Below are 13,245 nucleotides of genomic sequence, written 5' to 3'. Positions count from 1 at the left end.
CTGTGGGCTTATTCCATGGTGTTCCACCATGGAAATAGGCCCACAGGTGCCCTAACGCCTGCCCTGACCCAGGATTTTTAAAAAAGGGCAAAGCAAGCTTTGCCCCATTTTGTGACCCCTCCTCCCTCCCTTGCACCATTTTTGCATGGTTTTATAAATACGGAGTTAAGGCCATAGAGTCATTTTTTGCACAGGAACGCCTACCTTGCATCGCATTAAGGCAAGGTAGGTTTCCACTTCAAAAAATTGACTTTAAGGGCCATATGTACGAACACTTTTTCCCATAGACACAGAGGGGCATATTTATACTCCGTTTGCGCCGAATTAGCGTCGTTTTTTTCGACGCAAATTCGGCGCAAAACTAACGCCATATTTATACTTTGGCGTTAGACGCGTCTAGCGCCAAAGTATGAGGAAAGAGCGTAATTTTTTTGCGTGAATGCCTTCCTTGCGTTAATGAGATGCAAGGTAGGCGTTCCCGTCTAAAAAAATGACTGCGCCGCAAATGCGTCGTATTTATACTCCCGGGCAAAAATGACGCCCGGGAGTGGGCGGGGCAAAAAACCCCGCATTTGCGCCGGATTTTAGCGCCTGGGTCAGGGCAGGCGTTAAGGGACCTGTGGGCTCAAAATGAGCCCACAGCTGCCCTCCCATGCCCCCAGGGACCCCCCCTGCCACCCTTGCCCACCCCAGGAGGACACCCAAGGATGGAGGGACCCACCCCAGGGACATTCAGGTAAGTTCAGTAAGTATAATTTTTTTTTTTTTTAATATTTTTTTTTGGCATAGGGGGGCCTGATTTGTGCCCCCCTACATGCCTCAATGCCCAATGACCATGCCCAAGGGACATAAGTCCCCTGGGCATGGCCATTGGGCAAGGGGGCATGACTCCTGTCTTTACTAAGACAGGAGTCATGTAAATGGCGTCTGGGCGTCGTTAAAAATGGCGCAAATCGGGTGGAGGCGATTTTTTGCGTCAACCTGACTTGCACCATTTTTAAGACGCCCTAGCGACATTTTTCCCAACGCCGGCGCTGCCTGGTGTACGTGGTTTTTTTCCACGCACACCAGGCAGCGCCGGTCTGCTTGCGCCGGCTAACGGCATTCAATAAATACGGCGCCCGCATGGCGCTTCAGAATGGCGTTAGCCGGCGCAAAACTTTTTGACGCTAAACTGCGTTAGCGTAGTTTAGCGTCAAAAAGTATAAATACGGGCCAGAATGGGTTAAAAACCTTTGCTGCATCTGGCCCTAACTACATAAATTTGGCGCTAAACGGGTCTAGCACCAAAGTATAAATATGGAGTTAGTTTTGCACTGAATTAGAGTAAAAAAAAGTGACACTAACTCAGTGCAAACAGAGTATAAATATGCCCCTTAACATAAAAAAATGACGCTAATCTGGTTAGAGTCATTTATTTTTACTCTAACCTGCCTACTGTCCTTTTTATTTACGCTAGCCTACCCTTTGCTCTGGCTTGCACCATTCCATAAATATGGTGCCCAGCTGGTGCTAAAAAATGGTGCAAGCTGGTGCAAAACGTTTTGGTGCAAATCTGCGTTAGTGCAGTTTTGCACCAAAAAGTATAAATAAGGCCCAAGAATACGATGGAGACACTCCTATATGTGGAAACTGCCCCCATGCACATTGAGTCTGTCACTACCTATTTCTCAAAAGTCGCCTGTGTCAGTTGCCCCAGAAAAGAAGAAAATCCTTGCTACTAATATGGAAGGGGCCCTATGACCAGGAACACCCAATGGCACATTTATACAATCGAAAGGTGGCAAAAATGTGAGCACTGGACCTCCTCCCATTTTCCTTTTGTGGAAGGAGTGGGATTCTTAGAATTTGTGGCAGCCATCTGCATGAAATGGAAGGGTCCAAGTGAGACATATCTTGCCAAAGTTGCTGTTCCAGCTCTGCATTACAATGTTCTGTAATTGGATGGACAAGCTTTGCCGGCAAAGTGTTGTCCACATAATCCACCTGACGACGCATATGTGGACCAGTAATCAGGTGACTGATAACATGTGTATCACTGCACACTGGATCTCTTTTGTGGGGGTAAAGCAAAAGCTATCTATGTGTCTTGGCCCTGAAGAAAGTTTCAAGAGCATTCAATGGCATGCAACAGTAGCAATTTTCGCCATGGAGAAATCAGATACAGCTGCAAACATTGTGAACAAATTTAGCAGCAAGGTGCCTGAATGACTGTGACCCAGAGCTTTTGGATTTGTTGCTACAGAAAATGGCAGTAACATAGTCAAGGCCACGGCAGGTGGTGGCTATTTCAGGGTCCTTTGTTTGGTGCACTGCATCAACCTGGTTGTGAAAGACTTTCTAAAAAAAGAAAACATAGGCCCTCATTACAACCCTGGCGGTCGGTGTCAAAGCAGCGGTAATACCGCCAACAGGCTGGCGGAAAAAAAAATGGAATCACGACCCTGGTGGAAACCGCCAACATAGACAGCCACTTTAACACTCCAACCTCCATGGCGGTAGAAACAAAAACCGCAGCGGTAACTGCCAACAGACACGCGGAACACAAGGTTCCACCCACTGTATTACAACACGCCTATCCGCCACCTTTTCTGGGGCAGACCCAACGCTATCAAAAGCATGGCAGAAACAGTACACAGAAGGGAAACCACTCACCTCTCGACACCCAACGAGGAACCAGGACGCCATGGAGCCCAAACTACACGTCCTGCCCATGCTGCTCTTCCTCCTTCTGTATCAGGAGCAGGACAGACGTCGTCGACGACTACGGTGAGTACTGCACCTACAACACAAGGCAGGGTGGGAGAGAAAAGATAGTGACACACACATGCAACACGCAATACCCCCACCCCCACCCTCACCCACAACACCATACACACAAATACATGCAGCAACATTATATATACACCCCCTCACCCCCTAGAAGAACGCAAGGACAAAAGGAAATGATTGTAACAAGTGTAATCAATAAAAATCAGATAGGCCAACTTCAAAAATCAGTATAGACAAATATGTACACCAACTACACAAGTCCGGATACTGTTCCAATCATTGTCCGTGGACCAGTGGTCCCAAAATGCATGGGTGAAGCCCACACAAGATACCTGACTCGAAACGGAGAGAACACTGCAGGGGCATCAGTTCGAAATGAAACAGGCACCTCAGGGAGAGAGGGAGAAGGGGCACCTCAGTCGGATGAACGCACAACACCACTGCTGCACGAGGGGGCTCCATGCCCACTGCTGTATCCTGGGGAGTGCAAAGCCACAGTCTCTCAAGTCTTTCCAGTGGGTGGTTTGCCCACTGCTTTATCCTGGGGAGTGCAAAGCCACAGTCTCTCAAGTCTTTCCATTGGGTAGTTTGCCCACTTCTCTATCCTGGGGAGTGCAAAGCCACAGTCTCTCAAGTCTTTTCAGTGGGTGGTTTACCCACTGCTTTATCCTGGGGAGTGCAAAGCCACAGTCTCTCAAGTCCTTCCAGTGGGTGGCTTGCCCACTGCTTTACCCTGGGGAGTGCAAAGCCACAGTCTCTGAAGTGGATAACAGTCTCCACTGGTTCTGGAGGGGGATTTGTGCCTAGAGTGCTTCATCCTGCCAAGGACTGAGGTAGTGGATGTGATTCTCCACTGGTGCTGGAGGGGGCTTTGTGCCCAGAGTGCTTCATATGCAGTGTGGCTGGTCCCATTACCTCACATGGGTGTGTGTGCCACGAGATTGCCTAGGAACAGGTAGCATGATACACCATGGAGGCAGACACATACCCCACCCTGCTGCGGCTTTGCCTGCCACCTGCAGGTGCAAACAGTGATGAGAGTCATGCCTCATGGAAGCTGGGCAGGGTCCAGGAAGTCTCCTCCAGCCTCAGACAGCTGCCCACCGGGGATGATAGCCATGACAGCTGTGGTGGCAGTGTGTGAGCACGTCGCGGGGCTGGTGGCGGTGCTTGCAGCGGTGACTGTGGCGGAGGTGCTGGCGGTGGTGCATGTGTCAGCACCTGTTGAGGGACACAGCAGGACGTCTCCTGCAGCCTCGGATGGCTGCCCACTGGGGATGATGCAGGGGACTGTTGCTGAGGCAGCAGACGTGGAGGTGGCGGTGCTGGTGGTGGTGCAGGTGGTGGTGTCCACCGCCGTACAGGTTGGTGTAGTGGTTGACAGAAGGGGTGTCTCTAGTCCCTCATTCGGAGCCACTGTGCCCTGTCCTGACCTGCTCTTCGGCTTGGGTCCCTTCCCCACCTTTGATGTTGCCGCAGGTGTCTTGCCACTGTCCCCTTTTGGTTTGGAGGAGCCCTTGGTGGCTGGTAGGTGCGGCTTCTCCCTCTGTGATGTGGGAACCTTCTTCACTTTGGCAGGTGGCGGAATGTCCTTGGCCTCGCTAGGTAGCACACTGGCAGCCCTGATGGGTGGCACACTCTATGAGCCCGCAGTTGCTGGCACCACTGTGCCTGGGGATTTGGTGGCTGAGGTGCTGGGCTGGGACCTGGAAAGCTTAGCCCTAGGGGAAGCCGGGAGCGGGGAGGTGAAGGGAAGAGGTCAAAGTTAGCCAGGAAATGTTTTTTAGACACACTGGGATGGGAAGATGGAGGGGGTTTGGGAGTGGAGGAAGAGGTAGTGGTTGTAGGAGGTGTACGTTTGCTGAATTTGGGTGATGGTGCATGGGCCGGAGGCTGTTGTGAGGTGGATGACTGTTGGGTGGGTGTGTGCCTGCGTTTGTGTACTTTGGGAGGAGGGAACACAGACACACTGGGAGAGGACACAGGGGATGTGTGAATGGTAGTGGGGGTGGTGATTGTACGTGAGCAGTGTGTGGCGATGGGCGTGCTGGTGATGGAGGTAGTGGTTGAGGATGTAGTGTATGCAGGTGTGAGTGGAGACAAGACAGGGAGGGAGGAGGCAACGTGGAGGAGGGGGACACAGTGGAGGAGGGGGACACAGTGGAGGCAGTAGATGTTGGTGTGTCTGCATGGGGATGGTGCTTGTGTGAGTGCCTGTGGGATGTGTGGTGCTTATGTTTCCCATGTCTACTCTTGTGTGTTGAAGAGTGTGCATGCTGGTCTGATGGTGTGCTTGGAATAGGCTGAGGTAGCGGGGATTGGGTCTGGGTGGAGGAAGTTGGAGGGGGGAGGCTGGACACAGGGACAATGGCTGCCATCAGTGCTGAGGCCAAAGCCTGAAATCCTCTCTGTTGAGCCGCCTGCCCAGAATGAATGCCCTCCAGGTATGTATTTGTTTGTTGCAAATGCCTCTCAACACCATGGATGGCATTCAAAATGGTAGATCGCCCAACAGTGAGGGATCTCAGGAGGTCAATAGCCTCCTCACGGAGGGCAGCAGGGCTGGCTGGGGCAGGGCCTGAGGTGCCTGGGGTGAAGGAGATGCCCACCCTCCTGGGTGAGTGGGCACGGGAAACATGCTGAGGGGCTGCTGGGAGGGCTGTGCTGGTAGGCGGGGTGGCAGCTGTACCTGTTGATGCGGTGGGCACAAAGGTGCCCGCCACCGCAAGGGAGCTCCCATCAGAGGAGGAGTCTCCGTTGCTGGTGTATACTCCTGTCCCCGTCATGGAGCTCCCCTCGCCCTCCATCCCACTGGTGCCTTCAGACTCCGTTGCTTCGCCCTCCAGGCCCATGTGGGATGCAGCTCCCTCCTGCTCCGGTGCCACTGCTCCTCCGGTAGATGATGCTAATGCACGCAAGAACAGGGTGACAAAACAAAAAGGGGGGGAAGACAGAAGAAACACGTATTCAGTGCATGCAACACCACTACCGTTGGTGGACACAACACACAGGGAGCAGCCCTATGCACTAAGCCATGCACTAACAGTTTTTAGGAAATTCATATGCCAATGGGGGACGATGCCTAAGACAAATTGCTGCACACCTGGAACACACAGGAGCTTGACTAGGTGTAGATGGCTATTACCAGTATTGGGGTTGGGGTGCCACAGAGCCTACCTAACAAGGGACCTACCCTACCAAGTTCCCCCTGGCCTAGGGGAACCCGCAGCCCACTTCCCCCAGCCAGACACCTTGTAAAGCACGCAGAGTCAGATGACTGAGAGTGTACTCACCACCTTTTGGCTGCTGTGATGCCCTCAAGTGCCCATCAAACTCCGGGTAGGCCACAACCAGGATCCGGTACATCAGGGGGGTCATGGTGAGACGGGCAGCCCTTCCACGTTGGGAGGCCATCCCCAACTGGGCCTCCACCGTCTTCTTGCTCCAGCGGTGCAGGTCGTCCCATCTTTTTCAGCAGTGGGTGCTCTGTCTATGGTAGACCCCCAGGGTCCGGACGTCCTTGGCGATGGCATGTCAAATGCCCTTCTTCTGGTGGGCGCTGACCTAGAGGAAAAGTGAAGTTAGAATGGATGTTAATATCCCCTAGATTTCATCTCAGGCATTGCCAAACACCTCCCACCTTGGCCCAGACATACATACACACACACTATCCTCACATGCTGGCCTGTCCCCCACCCTACCCTCTTCCATCCACGACACTCCCTACAATCATGTGCCATCCACCATGCTCACAGTGTACTCACCTGTTTGTCTGGAGGACCATACAGTTGCGTGTACTGGGGGAGGACCCCATCCACCAGTTTCTCCAACTCCTCCGAAGTGAAGGCAGGGGCCCTTTCCCCAGACTCAGTAACCATCGTCGCTTCCAGACACAGGTCACAGCAGCACTTGTAGTGTAGGTCCTCTCCTGTTGAAGGTCAGGTATCAAGTGAGGGAAAAGTAAGAAAATGGCGGTCATGTCCGCAGAGGTGCGTAAAGTCACCCACAGCGTACATCGTTATTGGCTCCTGGGACCCATAGGGCCCAATGTTAACCGATGCTGAATCGTGCTGCTGTCTTCGACTGCCTACCGCGACGGTGTACAACACCAGCGCAGTTACCTCATTTCCCCTTGTCCCACCTTACAAGGCAGGCAGCCGCCATTTCAGGGGGCCACATGGCAGAGCAAAAAAACTGCGTAACACCTATTTAGGCCTGGAATACGGACAGATAAAGGCACATTGCGATTTTCTAACGTTTTTGCAAATAACACATTGTGATACCTAAGTGTTGGATGATCCTCTGCTCACTGTTCTCCTCCATAGGGCATGTCTGCTGGGACAGGTGATGAGATGGCGGCAGCCTCCGGTGTACAGAACCACTTACAGACTTGATGGTGCAACAATCCAGGAGCTATGTGCCCATTTGGAGCCTGACCTGATGCCAACTATCCGCCAACCCACTGGATTACCCCCTCTAGTGCAGGTTCTGTCTGTAATCCATTTCCTGGCCAGTGGGTCTTTTCAAACATCAGTGGCCATGGCATCAGGGATGTCCCAGCCAATGTTCTCTAACATGTTGTCCAGAGTGTTGTCTGCCCTGCTGAAACACATACGCAGATACATTGTTTTCCCTCAAGTGGAGGATTTGTCCACAGTGAAAGGTGACTTCTATGCCCTAGGACATATCCCCAACATCATTAGTGCAATTGATGGTACACATGTGGCACTTGTCCCCCCCCCTCCCGGCAGGAATGATCAGGTGTACAGAAAGCTACCATTCTATGAATGTGCAGATGGTGTGTTTGGCAGACCAGTACATCTCCCATGTGAATGCCAAGTATCCCCAGGTAGTGTTCCTCCTGCAGCCGCTGGGTTTCCTGAAACTTGGCCAGTACCGTGCCCATGGTCTCCTGGGAATGGTGGTAAGCTCCCATGATGTTGAAGAGTGCCTTGTGGAGTGTCGGTTCCCTAGGCCTGTCCTCCCCCTGTCACACAGCAGCCCTCCCAGCTTCCCTGGTATCCTGTACCTCTGTCCCCTGAACCGTGTGCCCACTGCCACGGACCCCAGGTCCCTGATTTTCTTGGGTTGGTGGGTTTGCCTGGGTTCCCTGTAGTGGTGGACACACTACTGATTAACGTGTCCTGGGGACAGTGGCATGGGCCCACTGGGTGGGTGCTGTGGTGGTGTTTCCTGAAAGGGGAGGATCTGCGGTGGTTTGTGACTGTGTCAGGGGAACCGACTGTCCCGAGGTCCCTGATGGGCCGGACTGGTCATCTTGATCCAGGCGTGCAGAGCTGCTGTCATCACTGTGGGCCTCTTGTGGGGTAACTGGGTATGTCTGGAACCTCCTGTCCGATGACGTTGGGTATTGGTCCTGTTGGGGTGTGAATGCATAATCTTAATGTATGTGTGTGCCATCTTGTGCAATGGGTGAGTTAAGCTCTATTTCTGTGCTTGTATTATTGACGTGGCACTGAATTGGTGTTACATGCAGGGCTTGGCTTTGGGATGTGGGGGTTGTGGTAGTGGGGTATCTGTGGGGTGTTGGGGTGATGGGTGTGAGGGTGAGGTTGAGAGTATGTGATGGCATGCAGGTAGGGGGGATATAGTAGTAACGATTTGCCTTACCAGAGTCCAGTCCTCCTGCTACTCCTGAGAGGCCCTCAGGATGCATGATCGCCAAGACTTGCTCCTCCCATGTTGTTAGTTGTGGGGGAGGAGGTGGGGGTCCATTGCCAGTCCTCTGTACAGCAATCTGGTGTCTGGATACCACGGAACATACCTTCCCCGTAGGTCGTTCCACCTCTTTCTGATGTCATCCCGTGTTCTTGGATGCTGTCCCACTGCGTTGACCCTGTCGACGATTCTCTGCCATAGCTCAATCTTCCTAGCAATGGATGTCTGCAGCACCTGTGATCCAAATAGCTGTGGCTCTACCCAAATGATTTCTCCACCATGACCCTGAGCTCCTCCTCAGAAAACCTGGGGTGTCTTTGAGGTGCCATGATGTGGTGTGGGTGATGTGTGAAATGCTGTCTATTGTGAAGTGTGAGGGGATGTGTTGGTATGTGTTGTGTGAGGTGCGTAGATGTTGTATAAGTGATGGTGTTGTGTGCCTGTGGATGCTGGTGTTGTGATCGCTTATCTCTCTCTCTGGTCTTCTTTCACATTTTTGGTTGTAAGGGTTTGTGGGTGATGTGGGTGTGTGCTTTGTCTTGGATTGGGTGTGTGGGTGTGTATGTGTATCAAGTGTGTGTATTTTGAATTGACCAATGTGGTTGTGTTTTGAGAATGTGTGTGTATTTTGAGCGCGGTGGTGTATACCGCCAATGGATTACCACGGTTGAATGACCGCCGCGTTGATTCATGGGTCGTGATAGTGTGGGCGTATTCTTGTTGCCGTGATGGTGTGGGTTTTGGTATCGCCAGTTTATCACTGACCTTTAGTGTGACAGACTGTATTGTGGCGGATTCCGAGCTGTGTGTTGTAATACCTGTAGTGGAATTCCATTGCCACAATGGTATGCTGGCGGTCTTCAGCGCGGCGGAAAGCAGGATTTACCACCAGGGTTGTAATGAGGGCCCTAGTCAGCAAATACTGACCACCTGCAGACTAATCTACATTAATTTCAGTCATTCTTCTAAAGCATAGAAGAAGTTGTGAATTATTCAGAGTGTGACTAGAGTAGAAGTTAAATCCCTAATTCAGGAGTATCCAACACGTTGGAACTCAACCTGTTATATTTTGCAATGTCTGTTTCAGCAGTACAGACAGATCAATAACTATGGCCCTCATTCTGACCCTGGCGGTCGGTGATAAAGCGGCGGCCAACCCGCCAACAGGCCGGCGGTCCAAAATATGCAATTCTGACCCTGGCGGGAACCGCCAACACAGCCCGCCGCATTAACACTCCGACCGCCACGGCGGAACAAACAAACAGCGCGGCGGTCACCGCCAACAGCCAGGCGGCAGACAATGTACCGCCCACCCTATCACGACCCACCAATCCGCCACCTTTTCCGGGGCGGGAGCACCGCCGATAAAAACACGGCGGAAACAGACTACGAACGGGAAAACGCTCACCTCCACATACTCCACGCGAGATTCCGGCAGTATGGAACCCGAGTTCCAGGTCATCCCCGCACTCCTATACCTGCTCCTGTACCAGGAGCACGCCCGGCGGCGCGGAAGACATCGGTGAGTACTGCACCTACGACACAGGGGAGGGAAAAGATTACCGGCACACACCCACCCACCCACACCCACTACAACACACACATCAATGCATTCCCACAGATCACTGTCACAACCCACAAACCCCCCCCTCCGAAATAATGCAAAGACCAAAAGAAGAGATCTTAAACGGGCAGATATATTGAAAAATGGACAGCAGTAATCCAAATAAATAAATAAACTATGTTCAAAATATATACATCTACTATATGTAGTCCAACCACTGTCCATGGACCACAGGGGTCCTGAGCAAAGGGGCAAGGCCCAGTCCCACAACAAGAACTCCACGGAGAGAACACTGCAGGGGCATCAGAAAGAAAAAAGGACAGGCACCTCAGGGGGAAGGGAAGGGGGGGCACCTCAGCCACTTGAGTACACGACGCCAGATCTACGAGGGGACTCCATGACCACTGGCCCATCCTGGGGAGAGCAAAGCCACAGTCCATACAGTCCATACAGTGGGTGGCCTGCACACTGGGCCATCCTGGGGAGTGCAAAGCCACAGTCCATACAGTCCATACAGTGGGTGGCCTGCCCACTGGGCCATCCTGGGGAGAGCAAAGCCACAGTCCATACAGTCCATACAGTGGGTGGCCTGCCCACTGGGCCATCCTGGGGAGTGCAAAGCCACAGTCCATACAGTCCATACAGTGGGTGGCCTGCCCACTGGGCCATCCTGGGGAGTGCAAAGCCACAGTCCATACAGTCCATACAGTGGGTGGCCTGCCCACTGGGCCATCCTGGGGAGTGCAAAGCCACAGTCCATACAGTCCATACAGTGGGTGGCCTGCCCACTGGGCCATCCTGGGGAGTGCAAAGCCACAGTCCTTACAGTCCATACAGTGGGTGGCCTGCCCACTGGGCCATCCTGGGGAGTGCAAAGCCACAGTCCAAACAGTCCATAACAGACTCCACTGCCACTGGTGGAGGCATGTTGGCCAGAGGACATCCTGCAGCCCTGCCCGAGACAGATCCTGCCCTGCCACGTCTGCCAAAGGGCCAGCGGTTCTTGCCTGGAAGGGCCCAGTTCAGCGGTTCTTGAGACGGCGGTCCCCAGCGGAGCGGTGCTGTAGACGGCGGGGCCCAGTTCAGCGGTTCTTGCCTTGAAGGGCCCAGTTCAGCGGTTCTTGCCTTGAAGGGCCCAGTTCAGCGGTTCTTGCCTTGAAGGGCCCAGTTCAGCGGTTCTTGAGACGGCGGTCCCCAGCGGAGCGGTGCTGGAGACGGCGGGGCCCAGTTCAGCGGTTCTTGCCTTGAAGGGCCCAGTTCAGCGGTTCTTGCCTTGAAGGGCCCAGTTCAGCGGATCTTGCCTTGAAGGGCCCAGTTCAGCGGTTCTTGAGACGGCGGTCCCCAGCGGAGCGGTGCTGGAGACGGCGGGCCCAGTTCAGCGGTTCTTGCCTTGAAGGGCCCAGTTCAGCGGATCTTGCCTTGAAGGGCCCAGTTCAGCGGTTCTTGCCTTGAAGGGCCCAGTTCAGCGGTTCTTGCCTTGAAGGGCCCAGTTCAGCGGTTCTTGCCTTGAAGGGCCCAGTTCAGCGGTTCTTGCCTTGAAGGGCCCAGTTCAGCGGATCTTGCCTTGAAGGGCCCAGTTCAGCGGTTCTTGCCTTGAAGGGCCCAGTTCAGCGGTTCTTGCCTTGAAGGGCCCAGTTCAGCGGTTCTTGAGACGGCGGTCCCCAGCGGAGCGGTGCTGGAGACGGCAGCCATTCTATGGCCAACTGCTCATTGCCTGGTGGTGCCCTCCTGGGCAGCGGGGATGGTGCTCCTTCAATGCCCACCTGGGCTGTGGGTGGTGGGGCCCTCCTGGCCAGCTGGGCTGGGTTCTCCCTGGGCAGCGGCTATGGGGGTGGTGGGCTCTCCCTGGGCAGCTGTGACGGTTCCTCCCTGGGCAGCGGCTATGGGGGTTGCGGGCTCCTCCTGGGCAGCTGTGACGGGTCCTCCATGGGCAGCAGGCCTGCTGCCTGACTTCTCCGCATTGCTGCCCTTGCCCTCCTTAGTCGGGAGTCTGTGGCCCTTTCCTCCCTTTGGAGCTGTGGCTGTTGACGGTGGCTGGCTAGTGTCCTGGGGGGATATAGAACCCGGGCTCCTGCGGCGGCCCTTCCGCCTTCTGCTCCTCTTCCCAGGGGGTGGGCTGGCTGTCCCCTTGCTGCTGGGCGAAGATCCAGACCTGCGGGCTGGTGGGCTCCAATACCCCTGCACCCTTGTCAAGGGGGCTGCAGGGCTGGTGGTGGCTGAGGTGCTCTTCTTACCCCGACGAGAAGGAGGGGGGGGCTCAGGGTCAGGAAAGAAGGTAGCAGTAGAGAGATAGATTTTCCTGGGACAATGGATAGTGGTAGGTACAGTGGGTATGGGAGTGGAGGGAGAGGATGTGGTTGTAGGCGAGACAAGTTTGCTGTCTTTGGGTGCAGGTGCAGGAGCGGGAGGCTGTCGTGAGGTGGATGGCTGTTGGGTGGGTGGGTGGCTGCGTTTGTGTGGTGTGGAAGAGGGGGTGACAGACACAGTGGGAGAGGACACAGGGGACGTGTAAATGGCAGTGGGGGTGGTGACTGCACGTGTGCGGACTGTACTGGAGGGTGTGATGGTGATGGAAACACTGGCTGATGGTGAGGTGAATGAAGGTGTGAGTGTAGACGTCACAGGGAGGGAGGAGGGAGACGAGGAGGTGGGGGTCACAGAGGTGGTAGTGACTGTTGGCATGTCTGCATCGGAATGTTGCTTGTGTGAATGTCTGCGTGATCTGTGGTGCTTATGTTTGGATGAGCTGCTCTTGGGTGTTGAGGTGTGTGCAGGCTGGTCTGATGGTGTGGGTGGGACAGGCAGAGGAACAGGAGACTGGGAGGAGGGAGTTAGTAGAGGGAGGCAGGAGACAGGGACAATGGCTGCCGTCAGTGCTGAGGCCAGAGCCTGGAACGATCGCTGATGGGCAGCCTGACCCCAATGAATGCCCTCCAGGTACGCATTGCTGCGATGAACCTCCCTCTCCACCCCCTGGATGGCATTCAAAAGGGTAGTCTGCCCAACAATGAGCGTTCGGAGGAGGTCAATGACCTCCACACTGAGGGCAGCGGGGGTAACAGGGGCAGGGCCTGAGGTGCCTGGGGCGAAGGAGATGCCCGGCTTCCTGGCAGAGCGGGCACGGGGCGAACGCTGAGGGGCTGCTGGGAGGGCGGAGATGGTGCGTTGGGTGGCGGCTGTACCTGTAATGGCGGGGGGCACGGATGGTGCCACCCCCGCAAGGGAGCTCC

This window comes from Pleurodeles waltl, chromosome 11 (assembly GCF_031143425.1).
Source record: "Pleurodeles waltl isolate 20211129_DDA chromosome 11, aPleWal1.hap1.20221129, whole genome shotgun sequence".
NCBI lineage: Eukaryota > Metazoa > Chordata > Amphibia > Caudata > Salamandridae > Pleurodeles > Pleurodeles waltl.
Note: the sequence above shows the minus strand (reverse complement) of the source record.